Here is a 19687-nt window from a genome sequence, read left to right as displayed (position 1 = left end):
GGAAAAGTTTGTTTATTTCGATAATTCAATTCAAAAAGTGAAACTCATATTATATAGATTCATTACACACAGTGAAATATTTCTAGCGTTTATTTGTTTTAATTTTGATGATTCTGGCTTACAGCTAATGAAAACCCCAAATTCTGTATCTCAGAAAAATTTGAATATTGTGAAAAAGTTCAATATTGTAGACTCACGATGTCCCACTCTAATCAGCTAATTAACTCAAAACACCTGCAAAGGTTTCCTGAGCCTTTAAATGGTCTCTAAGGCTGCTTCAGTAGGAGACACAATCATGGGAAGACTGCTGACTTGACAGTTGTCCAGAAGACAGTCACTGACACCCTCCACAAGGAGGGTAAGCCACAAAAGGTACTTGCTAAAGATGCTGTCTGTTCACAGAGTGCTGTATCCAAGCATATTCATAGAAAGTTGAGTGGAAGGAAAAAGTGTGGTAGAAAAAGGTGCTCAAGCAACAGTGATAACCGCAGCCTTGAGAGGATTGTGAAGCAACGGCCATTCAAGAATTTGGGGGAGATTCACAAGGAGTGGACTGAGGCTGGAGTCAGTGCATCAATAGCCACCACGCACAGACGTATCCAGGACATGGGCTACAACTGTCGCATTCCTCGTCTCAAGCCACTCCTGAACCAGAGACAACATCAGAAGCGTCTTACCTGGGCTAAGGAGAAAAAGGACTGGACTGTTGCTCAGTGGTCCAAAGTCCTCTTTTCAGATGAAAGTAAATTTTGCATTTTATTTGGAAATCAAGGTCCCAGAGTCTGGAGGAAGAGTGGAGAGGCACAGAATCCAAGTTGCTTGAAGTCCAGTGTGAAGTTTCCACAGTCAGTGATGATTTGGGGAGCCATGTCTTCTGCTGGTGTTGGTCCACTGTGTTTTATCAAGTCCAAAGTCAACGCAGCCGTCTACCAGGACATTTTAGAGCACTTCATGCTTCCCTCCGCTGACAAGGTTTATGGAGATGCTGATTTCATTTTCCAGCAGGACTTGGCACCTGCCCACACTGCCAAAAGTACCAATACCTGGTTTAATGACCATGGTATCACTGTGCTTGATTGGCCAGCAAAATCGCCTGACCTGAACCAAGAGGAAGATGAGAGACACCAGACCCAACAATGCAGATGAGCTGAAGGCCGCTATCAAAGCAACCTGGGCTTCCATAACACCTCAGCAGTGCCACAGGCTGATCGCCTCCATGCCACGCTGCATTGATGCAGTAATTCATGCAAAAGGAGCTCCGACCAAGTATTGAGTGCATATATATATATATATATATGCCACGTCAGTTGTTAACATCAACACGTTTAGAGGGCTGGTCCAATCACAGCCTCGTGAATGAAGCGTCTGTCTCCTGCAGACAAGAAACTACCGGCTCGTGTTTTGCGTGGTTCGATGAGGAACTCTGTTTCTGGTGTAAAAAACTTGCTGAAGTCGACACAACACTGTTTCCCTGGAGGAGAGGATGAGTGCGTTGGAAAGCAAAGCCGTGGGCCCAGTGTGGAGGAGTCGAAGCGGAAAAGACGGGCGCACAATCCCCAAATTACGGTAAGAGCTAAACTACAGAGAGAAGCCATTGCTAACTGCTAAGTAACTATTAGATCTGAATAGTGTGTTAACAACTGTGGGATTAGCGAGAAAGTTGCTAAAGAAGAAGAGAGCATCGAGTGCTTGAGCAGAACTAGTTAATGTTTAAATATTTACGAACTGCTTAAACTTAAGTTTGTTCTCGTTAAGTTTTATCATAAACGTGACTTTTTGTCCTGTTGTATTTTATAGGAAACTGTCTGTTGTCTTCACACCTCTGAGGCAAAGCGCAGGCGCCACGAACCGGAGCAAGGGTAAGATTAAAGAAGAGACGCGCTGTGCTGTATAAAATACATTGTATAAGTTTACTTTATCTGATCTATTTCATCATTGTGTTTTCACAGCCTGAGCCCCCCCCCCCACACAATGAGGTCACTGCACATTAGGCTGAGACTCTCACTGCAAGTCCGGATTTACAGTGTGGAAAATGACGCCATTGTATGTAAGTAACTGTTTAGTAATTGTGTTTTTTTACTGTGGATCTTCCAACGGTGATGTAGCGAGGCTATTTCCGTTTATTAATAATATACTCATGTTACTCATGTTGTTTTCCAGCTGCCTGTACTATGACGTACTATGAGCCAGTATGAAGGAACTTCCCGTCCATCCAACCGGACCTTGCAGCTCTTGCAGCAGCATTGAGAAGTTCAGGAGTCGACAGAGAACAAAGAGGGTAAGATTAGATTCATTAGATCATTTTTTGGTTACATGTATAGGTGTATGTTGTCATTGAACTGTACTGATTGTCTTTACAGCTGATTGAAGCGGGACAGATGACATGGATCCATCCTTCCACAGCCAGGAGCTCAATGACCTGTGTGCCACACTTCAAATAAGACTAGAAGCTACACTGAATCTCACAGCTACACATCATAGACGCCTACACACTGGAGCAGATTCGGACAGAGTCCCACAAAGAACGTATGACCCAGAGGCAGCAAAGAGACATTTCAAGCTTCACCTGATTAGTTTTTCACTGGCTAGGCCAGTTGTGTTTTTACATTATTTGTGCTGTATGTAAATAAAGCTTTGACTCAACATGTACCTTGTTACATGTTGAGATAAGTTCTCACAAGCGACTTCGCTGCGATTCATATGCTATTTAGATCACACCTTCGCTCTGCGACACCCCTGCGGCACTCCCCCACTGCGCTACCAGTGGTATGTTTCTGCCCGTTTATGTCACGGGCGAACGCGGAATTCGCATCCTGTAAACAGGCACTAACTGCCAGGAATTAGGTGAGTTTGCAGGGGCGAAAATTCGGCTTTTCGTGAAGTGGGAGCGAAGTTGGGATCTAATTAGCATATGAATCGCAGTGGTGAGAACTTATCTCACTTCACCATTGGATGAAACCACAGACCTTTGAAACGAAAAGTCACTCGTGATTGGCTGGTAGATCTGTTGCTATTGATCACCCTGGGTCATTATAATACACACGTGGGTAAACCCTCCCACACTAATAAATAATATATAGTTATTACTAATAATTCATTTATTAATATTAATTTTTAGTAAAGTGTTTTAATGGAATACTGGGAAAATGTAATAAAAACAATTATTGGAGTCAAAAGCTACCGGAAGTTCCTTCATACTGGCTCATAGTACGTCTTAGAGGATATTATTAATAAACGGAAATAGCCTTGCTACATCACCGTTGGAAGATCCACAATAAAAAACATAATTACTAAACAGTTACTTACATACAATGGCGTCATTTTCCATACTGCAAATCCGGACTTGCAGTGAGAGCTTCGGCAAAATGTCCAGTGACTCGTTGTGGGGGGGGGGGCTCAGGCTGTGAAAACACAATGATCAGATGGATCAGATAAAGTAAATTTAGAGAATGTATTTGATACAGCACAGCGCATCTTTTCTTTAATCTTACCTTTACTCCGGTTTGTGGCGCCGGCCATTTGCCTCAGAGGTGTGAAGACGGACAGTTTCCTATAAAAGAGGACAAACAGTCATGTTTATGAAAAAACGTAACTAGAACAAACTCTTAAGTTTAAGCAGTTCGTACATATTTAAACATGCACTAGTTCTGCTCAAGCACTCGATGCTTTCTTCTTCTTGTAGCAACTTTCTCGCTAATCCCACAGTTGTTAACACGCTATTCAGATCTAAGAGTTATTTAGTTAGCTTAGCAGTAAGCAATGGCTTCTCTCTTTAGCTTAGCTCTTACCGTAATATTAGGATTGTGCGCCCGTCTTTTCCGCTTCAACTCCTCCACACTGGGCCCGCGGCTTCACTTTCCAATGCAGTCATCCTCTCCTCCAGGGAAACAGTGTCTTTTTACAAGTTTTTTACACCGAAAACAGACTCATTCATTGAACCACGCAAAATAACAGCCGGTAGTTTCTTGTTTGCGGGAGACAGACGCTTCATTCACGAGGCTGTGATTGGACGAGCCCTCTAACGTGATGACGTTAACGACTGACGTGGCATCTTCAGGAACGGACGTATTTACGAGCTGAGTGTGATGTTTTCAGAGTAAAACTTCACAAATGACCTTTTCACATTTGAAGCAGCGGTTATAACAGTTTTTAAATTGTACTTTACATGTATATGGGATGAGTATGTGACCGAGGACCAGTTTATTCTTTCTGGTGTTAAGTTAATGTACTTACATGATTCTTGCTGTTCTGTGTTTGTACCCTCATAGTTGGATGCACTTATTGTAAGTCGCTTTGGATAAAAGTGTAGAGTGTTTTAATGGAATAATGGGAAAGTATAATAACAACAATAGGACAATTGAAGTCCAAATTATGAGGCAATTTCAGCAGAGTCAACAGCTTAGTATGCCATGGACATGTGAATATGGTGCTGAGTTTTTCCCAGTAGTTTTGGAGGACAAATGTTTGGGACTTTGTCACGCGATGACAGCTGATATGCTTTATGTGAAGCACAGTGTTTTGGTGTCAGCAGAAAGACATCTCTTAGAAAACTGTACAGTGGTGCCACTCTCCATTCCAACAGATTTTCTTGGATGAGCTTGACAGACATGCAATTTTAACAATGTATCATCAGATGTAGCCTGGAAATTTGTATCACTGATTACACTCATTATAGCATACTTACTTATATAAGGCAAATCTATTCAAGCTACAATTTATGATTCTATAATTATACTAAGCCTGATGTATTTATAGGAGTGATTTTCTTATTAGGGAGTTAGAAAAAGGTGCAACCTCTGCACCACTGAGTGAAACTATCCTGATTTGCCTTTGTAAAGATCACAGTTTTGTCATTTACATGTGAAAGCCTTCCCATAGACCTAGGAGCAGGGGGGTCAACTGCCAAGCTTCTCAGGCTTGTAAAACTGGCCGAAAACGGAAACCCACGTCAATTCCTGGCAGTTGTCTGTGCTGCCTTTGGATTCCTGTGAACGGTCGTTAACCTGAACTTCCACAGAAATTTACAGGGGCATTAACTGGCAAAAATTCTTCTTTTCATGCAGTGTTTACCATTTGTGAAGCTCAATGAGGCAGGGAATCAGCTTGATAGCTGGTTTTGATTGCTGAAATATTAATTAAGGATTAATCATCGCTGTATTAATGACAGATTTTACATTCTAAATAGATCTGTAGTTCCAAATTCCATATAAAGACTTATTATGAGGGAATTATTTTGGCCGGAACCATACTTTGTATAAAATATGAACAGTATGTACGGGTCAGAATCAATGGCTCCAGATATAAACATATGGCTTGGCAACATAAGCTGTGTGAGTTATTTGTGGAACATCTCACTGAACTGAAGTTAATTCTAAATTGGCTTTATACATGTACTAAAAAATGTGACCAATGGTTACTCAACAAAGTGACACTTGATATAATTGAGTAGATTGTAATTACTAGAACTTTGATTAAAAACTACATTTAAATTAAAAAAAAGATTTATATTTACTAAGTATCTGAGCAAAAATAATTTATTTTTACTGAATATCTGGTGGACATTGATTTAAATCTATTCAATAATATTGGATGTCACTTTGTTGCCATAATTTTTCTATGTCTAATCCATTCAATACCATGACTTTTGGTGCCACAATTTACTTCAGTAGGATCAACAGATCACCATGCATAACGAGAACAGCAGGTAAACATTTATTTGTGCAGCTTTGCTTAAACACGTTTATCTAACATTTTTCAAGTGCAAATGCCAAAATACAATAAAAAATAAAACAAACCATGTATGTGTACAATAGGGCTACAATTTATACTGGTAATCTATTTGTCATTCATGTTGATAAAGTTTTTTATCATTTCATGGTGTCTAATCTGTGCTACACCATTGGTTTAAATTACTTTTGACATAACAGATTTAGCTAGATCACACTACTTATTAAGTGGTGTCATTTTCGCTTGGAAAAGGCCAAGTACAAATTTAACAAAATTGATCCATGACATCTGGCCATCACTTGTGGGCATTGCAGGCACATCACAGTAAATCAATGCATTGAAATAACAATATTTTCCGACTGCAATTGTATTATTACTTAATATTAAATATTGTTTTTATTACATGCTCCAATTGAAATGATTAGGGCCAATATCTTTTTTAAACAGCTTAAATATAGAAAAAAATATATATATATCACATGTTGATTGACTTAGTCTGGGATAAGGTCTTGGATTACTTATTCACTGCTAAAATTTGGACTCACTTCAAATTCCTCAGTAAAAAAATTCAAATTTGCATCCTAGTCTGCACAGTGGACAAAGTTTAAGAACAGCTGCCTAGTAAAAACATAATGCCACTCCCCTCAAATGAGTGTGGTTGATAGGATTTTTCGGATCAATCACCCTGAACACTGAAACTCAAGGATTTAACAAAGCCTTGAAGCAAAACGTAAGGTAGCTTGTTCTTGAGGCTGTTCACTTTTGGGGACAGCTTTGAACAATCCAGTTCCAGGAAGAGTTTCTGGAAGGCTTCAAATGTGTACCTGAGCTCCTTAGGATGCGCAAGATTCACTGCATATGTCAACCCAACGATCATGGAGCAAGCCCTTGGAAAGTTAGTCAGTGCAGTCATAACTTTCATGCCTTCCACCACGATACCACTGTTGTCTGGACCCTCTGACGTATTAGTCTGGATGTTGTAGATTTTCATCCTTTGTACAGCAAGGTCCTGCGACACACTTTCTTCATCAGCATCCTGAAAGAGCAAAAACATTGTGTTTCTCAGACTGTACAGCCCAATGTGAATGTCTTAAGTGAACATATCCCTAAATGCTTCAAACCCTTTTGTTGACACAGCCCATTTCACCATTTATAACTATTATCTGAGATCATGTAATTGCAAAACATATTGCCATCCCAGATAAGTTAAAAAGGATCAAACCAGCTCACCAACATATGAAATCAATTCAATGACACCAGAGATGATGGTCTGAACTGACTGTTGTAGATATTTGTAAATTAAATTTTAAAATGAAATCAATGGATTCCTACATAAATTATTTTCTTCCTGACACTTATGTATTGATGAATCTTATTTTACATTGACTTACAAAGGTTGGTCACCTGTCAACCAATCGTTATATAGCACTGTTAGCTCATTATTGAAGCTTGAAGTCATCCACAGCAACTGAATCAACTCTGCTCCTTTGCTTATTTTAGAAGTTGCCTCAGCATCTCTATACAAGTGTCTCTCAACTGCTTTGTGAATAGTTCTTAGGAAGAAACTCTTAGCTAGGAACTTTAAGGGCTACATTATAAAGACAATAAGTAAACTACTGATAACCTTTGAATTCTGCCAGTTGGTGAATCAGATTGAGATGGGGAGGAATTAGTAACACCTCCTGTTTCTGTAGTAGTACTTTAAAATTCCTTAATGGAAAACAAATGTACAATGATTACTTACATGACTTCACAAACCTTAGTAGCTTGCCAAGAATTACTGGGAGTTACTTGTGATTGTATTTTGACCTTCCCAAGACATACCGGGTGGGAGAGATGAGAGAGATCACCTTCTTTATATTTTATATGTATTTCAACTTAATACTCTTTTAAGAGTTGATCTGTCAATCCCCCAAGGTAAACCATCAAACAACGAATGACAACATCTCTGGTCATGTTGATGGCAGGATTGCTTGGAGCCTGAAATGACAAAAATAAACATTATTCAAGTTCATGGTGTAAAAATCATCCACTGACTGCTGCTTTTTCACCAGCAAAAGTTGATGCAAAAAGTAGTAATAATCTTGTGTAAAATCCTTTACACATGTATGTGATATGACAGCATATTGTATTATGCATTTAAGTGTGATACATACCTCTTGATAGGTTTCAGTCAAAGATTCTTCATGCACCTGGAAATAAATTCATATTACCTTTAATTCAATTGGATAAATTAGTATTTTACACTCCCACACAACAGGGAACAATTAAAAGTATCTACGAGTGTGTGTGTCTGCTCGTCTCTGTCCCTCCTCACACACGAACTGATGACATGTATTTAGTAATTAAACGATGATGTCCGATCATGTCTCATGACTAAACTTCAGTCCTGTCCTTGTACTAATAACTTGTGATCAGTGATGGTGTTTATTGTAAAAGTGTAAAGTGAGCGCAGGTCAGAGGGAGTGAGGAGGAAACAGACTCAGACAGAGACTGACAGACAGAAGCTTGCATCGATGCAGAGTCGTCCACGAAATTCCCACACCTCTACATGTTTGATAACTCTCAATAACGCAAAAACACTTTCAACTGCTACATTAACTTGGTTATACACTACAAATAATTGAAAAGATCTTACCTTTTGGAAAATGCCAGTCCCTGAAATGTGTGGCAGATCATGACTGATGTCCATGTGGCTCAAAATGCCTTGGGCGGAAGTGTAACCTAAAACCTCACAATGAGTAAAATTTATCAATTTAATGGAACTTTTGACTTTCCTAAAAAATGTGTAAAAATCGAATTTGTTGAATTCAGCTCAATTTGATTCCAAACTGCACAGTCTTTTTTATTATGTCAAGGTTACTATTATTTATTAATTAAATATTAATTAACCCCAGTCCCACTTTTTAGAGTGAGATGAAAGAACCCTATTATGTTGTTATTCTCTCATCTGAGAAAATAATTAACTCCATTCTACCATATTACCATTTTTTTAACTCACCAAAATAGCCTGGCAGCATTGTTTGGATTTTTAAAATGTAATAACTTAGTTATAACTATAAAAAAGTAAAATATAACAACAACCAGAACTAAAAACGAGTTGGGGACAGGGGGTGAGGTGGTTCAATGTGGTATGTTATTATAATTATCATTTTGACATATGTTTACTAACCTTATTATAACACAGCAAATGCATAACAAAAAATAAAAATTACATTGAGAAATATAGCCATTACCACAAATCCATTGTCTGCAACAGTTTGTCTTATAAACAGAGAGATGACTGAACCTCTTTGTCTATCAACCACCGACTGCTCTGATTTTAGAAAACGTATCTAGGCTATATATAGCATCTTTAAATGTCCTGAAAGTACAATGTCAGCCCTCTCATGTTCACTGGATGTGACGGCTTTCATGTTGTGGTTATTGGGAAAATATTAAATGAAGAAGGATACAAGTTTTTATCATTATTTGTCATGAAGACAACAAATGAGCTGAATCACTGTATATTATTTTTGGGCAAATGTTAACACTATACTGTTATAAAAGAAGACATACTTCTAAGGAAACACATCCTGGTTTGGCACAAAAAACAAAAATCTGTAAAATCACATCAGATTTCTGTATCTCCATGTAGCCCTGGGTCAATAACCAAAGAGCATCTGGAAGGTGAGACTATTTTCACATGCAGCAGTTAGAAAATATTACAGTGAACCACTTTAAAGCCGTCACTATGGATCTTAACATCAGAGAGAAAACCAGTGAAACTTAAGGTGGTGATGTGTATCATCTCTCAGTATCAAAGCAGGAGAGCACAGTGGTCCGATGTCCAAGCTGTTTTCACACCCTTTGTGTTGCAAGAGGTAATGTTGCACTCTTTTTAGACTTGGGAGGTTGAGCTGCTGGGACCTCTTCCTCTGTTGATGAGGAAACCTCAAAATTGATAGTCACTGTTTTTCGTAGAGACCTTTCAGGTTTTCGACGCATGATCCTCAAATCCTTAGAAGACAGTGAAGAGCTGGACTCAATCATCTAAGATGGGTTCCTCATTGTCCAAGCTTGTCTCCGGTTTATCATCCAACAAGGATTCCTCGTCATCAGCACTGTTTTCATCCTCGAGAGAGGTTTGCAACAGCCATCTGCAGAGCTTTCAGTCTCAATTTCCTTGTTTCGTACCCTGTCACTTTGTCTGGCAGAGCCACTTAAAACCTCTTTGCGGTGTTGGGATCGTGGCACATAGCTTTTGCCAGCTGCTTTCCTTCCTTCTCAGAGAGGTGTTGGTTGGCTTGAGTAGAGACGCTGCTCTGGATCTTGTTGAAGTTGATGGTTCTCTTTATTCCAGATTCCACCCAAGCCATCTGGCTTGGGTGGAACGGTCTGTAGAACGTAGAACGGTGTCAGTCCGGTCAGGTCAGGTCAGTCCGGTCAGGTCAGCTTCAGTTGATAACAGAAATAAATGTTTTTCCAGCCCTAGCCGGCCAGCTTGTCTGAGCAGCAGCCAACCTGTAGGACAGATAAGGTAGCAACCATTTCCATTTAGGTAACTTCACTCACACCTTTTCCAGCACCCCCTCCCAGTTCTGCCTCTGAAAGCCCTCACTTCCTAGATGGACTCCTAGAATTTTTATGGCATTCCTTCCCCACCGGAGATTTCCAGGAAGACCAGGCTCAGTCCTCGGGCTCCACTGACCCATTAAAAAACCCTCACTCTTCTCCCAGTTGACTCTGGCTGAAGAGGCTTTCCCATAACAGACCAGACTTTCCTTTAGTTGCTGGACATCATGCTGGTCATGGATAAAAACATTAATGTCGTCAGCATTAGCTGAGACGACCACAGGAGGGTTATGAGCCAGCCCCGGCAGAGAGAGACCCCTCAGCCTGCTCCTCAACCTGCACAGAAGAGGCTCGATGGCGATGCTGTAGAGTTGTCCTGAGATGGGGCAGCCCTGCCTGATGCCTCTTGTGATTGGCACAGGACAGCTAAGCCCTCCCCCACACAACTAGCCCCACTATACAGCAGCTTGACCCAGGAAAGGCCTCCCCTGAACACCAAAAGCCTGCAAGGTTGAAAATAAAAAAAATTGTGATCCACACGGTCAAAGGCTTTTTCTTGATCAATTGAAATAATACCCACATTTACATTATATAATTTACACACATCTCTTATTAAAAACAGATTGTCCAGCATGGATCTGTCAGGCACACAGTAACATTGATCTGGGTTGATCAGCTGTTCGATGCAGGTCTTCAGTCGGTTTGCTAAAACCTTAGAGAGGATCTTATAGTCTGTGCATAAAAGGGCCACTGGTCTCCAGTTCTTTCAAAGGCTAAGATCTCCCTTCTTTCTTAGGCAGCAGAGAGAGAACTGCGCGTCTACAGGAAGTAGGAAGTGTCCCTTTTTAAAAAAAAAACAACACATGTCTCGTCCCAAAACAACCCATAAATGTTGTTAAAAAAATCAGAAGGTAGTCCATCGACTACAGGGGCCTTTCCGGACGCCATCTGCGACACAGCCGTGGTCAGTTCCTCTAAGGTGATCTCAGAGTTTAATATATCCTGTTCTTCAGGACTCAGCTGAGGAAGTCCTTCTAGCAGCTCTGCAGCAGAGTCTACATCACAGTCTACCGCCCTGAACAGGTCTGAGTATAACTCTACTGCGTGTTTCCTCATCCTAGCCGGTTCTGTGGTCACTTCTCCGTCTGGGAGCCGCAGAGACACCATCTGTTTTCTCCGAGCCACCGACTTCTCTAAGTTGAAGAAGAAGGTGGTCGGAGCGTCCATGTCATGTACTTTCGTGAAGCGGGCTCTGACCAAGGCTCCTTTGGCTCTTTCATGTAAAAAGGAGTTTAAATCCTGTCTCTTGGTTTTGAGCTGTTCTGCATCCTGCCCGTTGCTTTGTGTGACTGTGACAGTTATCAGGTTTCTGATCTCGTCTAATTTCTGAATGGCTCTTTTTATTTTAACGGTCGAGTTGGCTGAGTACTGCTGACAGAAAACTGATTTGGGCCTTTCCTACTTCCCACCACTGGGTAAGGGAGGAAAACTCGTCTTTCTTAGTTTTCCAAAAAGCCCAAAATAGTTTAAAATTCTCACAGAAAGTAAAATCATGCAATAATTTAACGTTAAAATGCCAAAAAGACTATGGTTTTACTGTTGAGGATAAAATAAACTCCACTGATCCTTCCATCTAAAAATTTGACCCAGGTGTACGGCCGGGCTGAAGGATGCTTTAACCTCCACCAGATCTACTTTTGTTATGATCTGATAAAAGCAGAGATGATTGAACATGTGGCTCCACCTCTGTCCTATCTAACTTAAAATCTGTGCAGCAGTTCCAGTCTCCACCCAACACAATACACTCCTCTTGGGCTATGCCACTTAGTGTTTCTTTTAAAATCTCTTTCCCGCTCAGAGCCTTGATTGGGTGCATAGATATTAATAAAACTGAAATTAAAATCTTGTACTTCAGCTTTTACAATCAGGATTCTGCCTTGAATTATATCTGAGTGAGAGATTATATTTACATTGGATGTTGTAGAACAGCCATTCCCAAACTTAAGAATGCCGCAGCCCAATTTGAAAAATGTGTGCGGCCCACCCACACCTTTAATCACAACTATATGATCCACACAAAGGACTAGAATCATACATATTAATTTGATAGCAAAAATAATTGTATATGAACGCAGGCATATGCAGTGCAAATCCAATAACATCCTCATTTAAGTGTAACAATTTGCAAAGCAACCAATGTAAAAAAACATGAAGTGCAAATAGTGTATTGTTAAAACTATATTCTTACTGTTTGTATAACAGAGCACAACAAGAATATCCAGGAGAAGAAAAACACATTTGAGGCATAACCAAATATACTTAAGGCTCTCTCAGCGTATTTTTAAAAGATGCTCGAGGCTTGGATAAATATTGTCCATGTTTAGTCTCTAAATGGCGGCGGCGCACTTTACATGGTCCCAGGGTCTTGTTACCTTGCATCTCAGCGCACAGCACACACACAGGCTTGGGGGTTGTCCTCTGGGCCAGCGACAGGTCCTCACTTGAGTCCTCTTTTTAGTTTTGAATGATTCAGTTGGACTTCCTGATTCCCCTTCGTCATCAGCAGCTTTCCTCTGCTCCATCTTGCTCGACCCAGCTCACAACAAAGTTCTCCCTCACCTATGATTCCCCCGCTAATGATGCGTTCAAGTGTTAATGTGACGGTCAGCAAAAACAATGACACCTGCTATATAGGTCAGATAAAATCAGAACGTGGAATTTAAATCTCTTGTCTTTGTTTCATTACCTGTGATGATTACTTTTTTTTAAAAATCAATCATAAATGTTTGGTGGTAATCAACACTTACTTACAAATCGGAAACTTTTTTTATCTATTTATTTTATGATGACCTCTCACGGCCCACCTGCAGTGGCTTCACGGCCCACACTTTGGGAATGACTGTTGTAGAAAATAGAATGGCAACTCCTGCACTTATATTTGTCCCATGGCTGAGGACATGTTGTCCACCCCACCATAAGCCCCAATCAATCTCATTGAGACTGTCATTATGCGTTTCTTGGAGAAACACAACATTTAGTCTCTTCTGCTGAATTGTTTCAGATAACACAGCTCTTTTCTTTGCATCTCTGCCCCCGTTTATATTTAAAGATGCTACCCTTAGACCCTGCATGAGAAGAGAGGAAAGAGAGAAAAGCAAACAAGAGTGAAACACCCAGTGATTTATGAACATATTTATTTAGATACTTTCATCTTCTTTAACATTTTCGTGTTTGATACCTTTAAACCTTTTCTTACCCCGGTGACTAATTTCTTTAGGCGGTAACGTTTCTTCTCATCCAATAAATTCAGCCCAACCACCTTTTGTAATGTGGTAACAGACTGAATGAACTTTCCAATGTCTGGGAAAAAAATCTCACATTAACTGTTTTCCCAAATGTTTCATCCAGGAAAATGTTAATCTCCTCCAAAGAATACAAATCAATGCTCTGAGAAGCGCTTCCTATAACTGACACTTTCACAGTCAGAGTCCACGTCAGCATCATCATCATGACAACCAGCAGGCCTCTGTTCAGCAGGGCAGTCCTCAGCATCCTTATTCTGCCCAGTCCCGACCACAGAGCCACCGGGCACTGGGCCGCTAACACCCGCATCCCCGACCACAATAGAATATTTAACACCCGTGACCACAACTATATTTTCAGTGCTCACTTTTCCTGCTGTGCTAACCTTAGACACCGAGCCGCCTCATTACTCATTATCCGAGCTTGTCTCCGGTTTATCATCCAACAAGGATTCCTCGTCATCAGCACTGTTTTCATCCTCTTGAGAGGGGTTTGCAACAATCATCTACAGAGCTTCCAGTCTCAATTTCCTCTATTCGTACCCTGTCAATTTACAGGGGCATTAACTGACACAAGTTCTTCTTTTCATGCAGTGTGAGAAGTGAAATGTCTTCTAGAAACACAAGAATGTCCAGTTGCCTATGTATCCATGTACAACTTCTCGAGATACCATGATCTGAATCACAGATAACAGAGTACCTGATTTATTTCCGTGACACTTTATACAAATTATTTTTAAATGGCTCAGCTCCAAATCCTAATAATATAGATATATCCTCTTTCAAATCTGTCCAGTCAGGAGTAATTTTGAATCAGAAAGCTTTGTTGTCATTGCACAAAATAGGACAACAAAATTTGCTGTGCAGCATCTAAAAAACATCAATAATAATATATAGGACCTTTCATACAAAAAAATGCAGCTTTACAAACAATATAGATTAAAAATAAAAAGTAATTCAAATAAGAGAGAAAGGAAATAAAAGAAAAATAAATACAATTTTTAATCAAATGCAGAGAAACAGAAAAGAAACAGTGATAAAAAAATATATAAGAGCGCAGGAGTGCGGGCAGGTGTTAGATCTAGTTAAAGACTTAAGCAAAGAGAAATGTTTTAAGTTTTCTTTTAAAGACATTCACTAAACTAGCTCTGTTCCACAACTTTGATACAGAATTTACAGAAGCTGCATCTCCGATTTTCTTTCGGCTGTTAAACGCGATCGACGGGTTGGCGACCACTGCTCTAATACAGGGGTCGACTACCTTTTTGACAATAAGTGCCAATGTTACATTTTCTTGTTAATTAGTGTGCCATATCAAAAAAAAATTATGTTAAGTTTAATTATTGAACCACATTAATATTTCCAACAGACATGTCACTTTATTCCATCCATATTGGCTATATATAGAACAACACTTTAAAGAAACATGTTTATCTCATTATGATTGCAATAATAAGTTTGTCATTAACCCCACCAACCACACTCATATTCAGAATTGTGAAAGCTTGCTTCAGTTGTATGTTTTTTGGCAGTGGCAAAGACTTTGAGAGAGTTGACTTGCTTCCCATACCTGGACACTGCACGTTTGATTGATTGTCCCTCGTCTGCCTGATCTTTGAAACTTCTCTCGTGCTTTGTCTCAAAGTGGAGCTTAACACTGGACGTTCGTCAAACAACATTTTCAAAACATAACGTGCACACAGCACGGTCCTTATGAAAAACAAAGCCATAGTCTTCTGCTGTGAGGGCTGAAATGCCCGTGCCTTCGGTTTTTTAGCTAGCGGGTTAAGGTTGCTGACCCCTGGTCTACCATATGGTGAGTCTGCTATTTTGTAGTGCTGTTGGAATGTTTAGTAAATGTTTTTGTGGCAATTTACAATGCCCCCCCGGGGTCTCCCAATCACAGCCAGAGACAATCCAGGTGCATTAGTGAAAACATTTATCAACTAAGCACAAACTTACCAGCCATTTCTGCTGGCGTACAGCTTTTCAGCTCAATTTAGTCTCTGTCTCTCCTTCATGAGCTTCACTCATGAGCATCTCTTCCCATGTTTGTCCTTGTGTCTCCCCAGGGAAGCTCTGCTGCTGCCTTTTGAACCAGAGGATCAATCAGCTAACAGCCCTCAGCTGCACTGATTAATCCTCCGGTGCAGGTGGAGCTGCTCTCACAGCTTCATACCCTTTATAGTTCACCCATTTTAGTGTAAAATGAAGCTCAGTATAAGTTCAATCAGGAAGACTTTCCTCCATTTAATTTATCTCAATTCTCTCACTTTCTATGCTTATTAATCAGCTGATCTGCCACAGTCTCTTCCAGCAAATCATGTGGCTGCTGTCAAACTTTAAATCCCTTCTCCTCTCTTTATATATTCATTTTTTAAAATACAATTAAATTGCACACCGAGGTGCAAAAAATTAGAAATCTCCTGACTACTTCATCCCATTGACCCCTACAACATAAGTATATCAATTATATAAAATATACATAAATATCTTTAAATTAGCATGTACACATTAGACTTAAGACAGCAAACACATTAAGGCCCACAATGTTTAATATTTAATTGTATTATTTTTTTGATTGATCCTAGACTAACCTTCTCTTAAGTCATCTGTTCACCTCCTCTCCACCGCCTTAGGTTGCTGACCCCTGCTCTAATAGATTTGCTGCAGATGATCTCAGTGTTCTAGAGCAGTGGTTGTCAACCTTTTTTCAGTGACGTACACCCTGTGAAATATTTTTTCAGCCAAGTACCCCTTTTTTGGTTGAAAAAAAGATGTCATACACAGCACTGTGTCTGATTTTTTAAACTTTGTAACTTTGACACTTTCAAATTTCAAACATTTGAAAAAACATCAACAAAACATTTAAAACTCCATCAATGTGCATAACATTGCTCATTTGTAGTGGTCTCTCTTGAACTATTTGGAAATAAAAAGATATAAAAATAACTAAAGACTTATTAAAAAAGAAATAATTATCTCAATTATAAATAAAGATTTGTGCACATAAAAATTATTATCAACTTAAAGTGCCCTCTTTTGGGATCACAATAAAGATCTGTTCTCAAACTGAACTCATTAACTTAATTATAGATAAATAAACACTTCTTCATAAAAAAGAAATTACCTCATTTTAAATAAAAGATTTGCTCAAAATAAAAAACAAAAATATTTATCATCTTAAAATATCTTCTTTAAGGATCAAAAAGAAGACTGACCTTAAATTTACAAACTGTCAACACTGAAGATTGCATTGTTGCATTGAACTGAGTGCTTTTGCATTTTAGTGAGAAACTTGTGCTTCACTGAGGATCTTTGTCAGTCTTGGTGGCAGGGAGGCAACTGCTGTGATCAAGCTCTTCTCCAGGCACAGTCTGTTTCTTTGCTTTGTTTTGTTCTTTGCAGAGAAGGAGGCCTCACATAAACATGTGGAGGCAAAGGGTAGTAGCTGCTCCAAAGCTTTCTGTCCCAGGTCAGAGTGTGGATGTGGCAAACTTCATCTGGAGGCCACGGTCAGATGACACTTCCAGGAGTTTTTCCTGATAAGTGACAGGTAGATGGCTTCCGTTTGCCTCGGACAAGAGAAATGGGTTTCTCACCCAATCCAGCTGTGCAAATTTCTCCTCCATGTCAGGAAAGTAGGAATGAAAATCTTGAATCAAGTTGGTCAAATGTCCCACTATGACCGACTTGACTGGAGCTCTGTCCACATCCTCACTAGAGAGCAAATCATCCACCTGAGGAAACCTCTCCACAGCTCTGCTTTCTTCAAGAAGCCACCCACCTTGTCATACAGGTTTAAAATGCTGGTGTCCTTGCCCTGCAGAGACATATTCAGTTCGTTCAGTTTGCTGAATGTATCTGCCAGATAGCACAACTTTGCAAGCCAGTCTGTGTCCTGGAACAAGGTGGCATGGGGAGATCTGTGCTCATTCAGAAAGGTGTGTACTTCAGATCGTAATTCCAACAGCAGGTTGAGTATGCTCCCTCGAGAGCCAGCGCACTTCTGTGTGCAGCAGCAGATATGTGTGTTCAGCTCCCATGTTTTCACAGAGGCGGCGAAACAGGCGTGCATTACGTGGCCTTGACTTTGATCACTTTGATGCTGTCGTTCAAAATGTCATGTAACACAGGGCTCATTTTCTTGGATGCCAATGCTTCCCTGTGTATGACACAGTGAGTCCACTTCACTTCGGGGTTTTCTTTTTTAATGCGCGCTATGAGTCCTCTCGCGCTGCCCGTCATTGATGCTGCTGCGTCAGTGCAGATGCTGCTGCAGGATTTCCAGCTCATGCCGTTTTCACAGAAGAAGGTGTTGACAACATCAAAAATGTCCTCTCCTGTTGTTTTCCCCTCCAAAGTTTTGCAGAATAGTATGTGCTCATAAATGTCGTCAGTATCAATGTATCTCACAAAAGCAAGAAGTTGTGCATTTCCACTGACATCTGTGGATTCATCCAGCTGGAGTGAAAAAGAGTCGCTAAGTTTTCCCCCAACTTGCTCGACAATGTCTGTTCCCATTTTATCAGTGTCATTTGACAAAGGCACAGTCTTTAATTTCTGCTGGAAGGAGCAGGTCTTCGGCTATAGTGAATAGCTTCTTGGCTTTAGCCATGAGCAAAGACACCGCTTAAGAGGCCTCCAGGGCTTTGGCTGATGTCGTGGAGGCTTTCCGCATCGTGTCTTGAGATGACCTGAATTCAGAAAGTTTCCTCTTAAAAAACTCATGTGGCTTACCAACATGACTTGCATGTTTTGTCTTGAGATGCCGCTGAAGATGTGCTGGCTTCATGCTACTGTTGACTAATCTCTCCCCACAGAAAAAACACAAAGCATTGGGTGGGTTGCAACTCGTGGACGTAAATCCCATTAAAACATATTCTTCTGAATACTGACGGAATTTTGCCGGCTCTGGTTTCGCCTTCTTTGGCACTTTGGCACTACGCTTCAACCACGACTCCATTGTTTGAGTTTTCAAGGCGGCAGTTTATGAACTTACACTTTTATTTTATTGAATATGTATTAATAAGTATTTTTAAAGGATTTTTGAATGGATGCTAATTTAAAATATATATATTTTTTAAATCTCACGTACCCCCTGGAGTGCCTTCAAGTACCCCCAGGGGTACACGTACCCCCATTTGAGAACCACTGTTCTAGAGGGAGCATAGTTAACTAGAGAGTCAGCTATGTGACTCGGTCCAAGCCCATTCAGAGCCTTGTATGTGAGGCAGAGAACCTTAAAGTAAATCTTATGTTTACAGACAACCAGTGCAAAGCAGCTAGAACTGGACTAATCAGAATCAGAAACAGCTTTATTGGCCATGTATGGGTACACATACAAGGAATTTGAATCCGTTTTTTCCGTTGCTCTCAATGTACATACACAGAAATAGACAAATATACAAAAGAAGCAAGGACAACAAAGCAGAACAGTTTAAGCTAAACATTTAACTACTATATACATTTAAAATCTGAATATAAATATATATACAAAAGTATACATATATGAAAATAAAAAACAATGAGAAGGAAATGGGGAAATAGTGCAATGGTTTGTGCAGAGTGCAAAGATGCCTCAAGAAATATGGAAAGAGGTCCCAGCTTACTGTATATACATGAGGTAGGTGGAATATATATACATATATTTCTATGTATATTGTTGTGAGAATGGAAAGATAAATGACAGAAGGCGGATATATACATTTAACATTGTTTTTTTTATTGATGACAAGTCCAAATGATAGTTATTAAGATTGAAAAATAAAATAAAATCAAACTAAAACATACCACACCATAATTTAATTTGGCTGTCTCTTTGCTATGCCTCTGAGCAAACATAGGGTGATGCTATTAGAACTCAAAGATATCCGAAACAATTGGGGCATCTTAGCCTTTGCTCTTCTTTTTTTTTTTTTTGCAAAAATAGGATGGTTGAATAAAACTTTTTTCTTTTCTTTTTTAAATCAAACAAACAACCAAACCTTTACACAATTAAATGTGAAATCTATATCTGAGCCTATCTGCAGGGGCAGTTTTGAGCCAGTTCACACTTAAAAAGAAGAGTTACAAGTTCAGTTCATGCAGATGAAAATGAACTA

Source organism: Hippoglossus hippoglossus, chromosome 14, assembly GCF_009819705.1.
Source record: "Hippoglossus hippoglossus isolate fHipHip1 chromosome 14, fHipHip1.pri, whole genome shotgun sequence".
Lineage (NCBI taxonomy): Eukaryota > Metazoa > Chordata > Actinopteri > Pleuronectiformes > Pleuronectidae > Hippoglossus > Hippoglossus hippoglossus.
The sequence above is the reverse complement of the archived record's forward strand: the minus strand, read 5'-3'. Positions refer to the sequence as shown.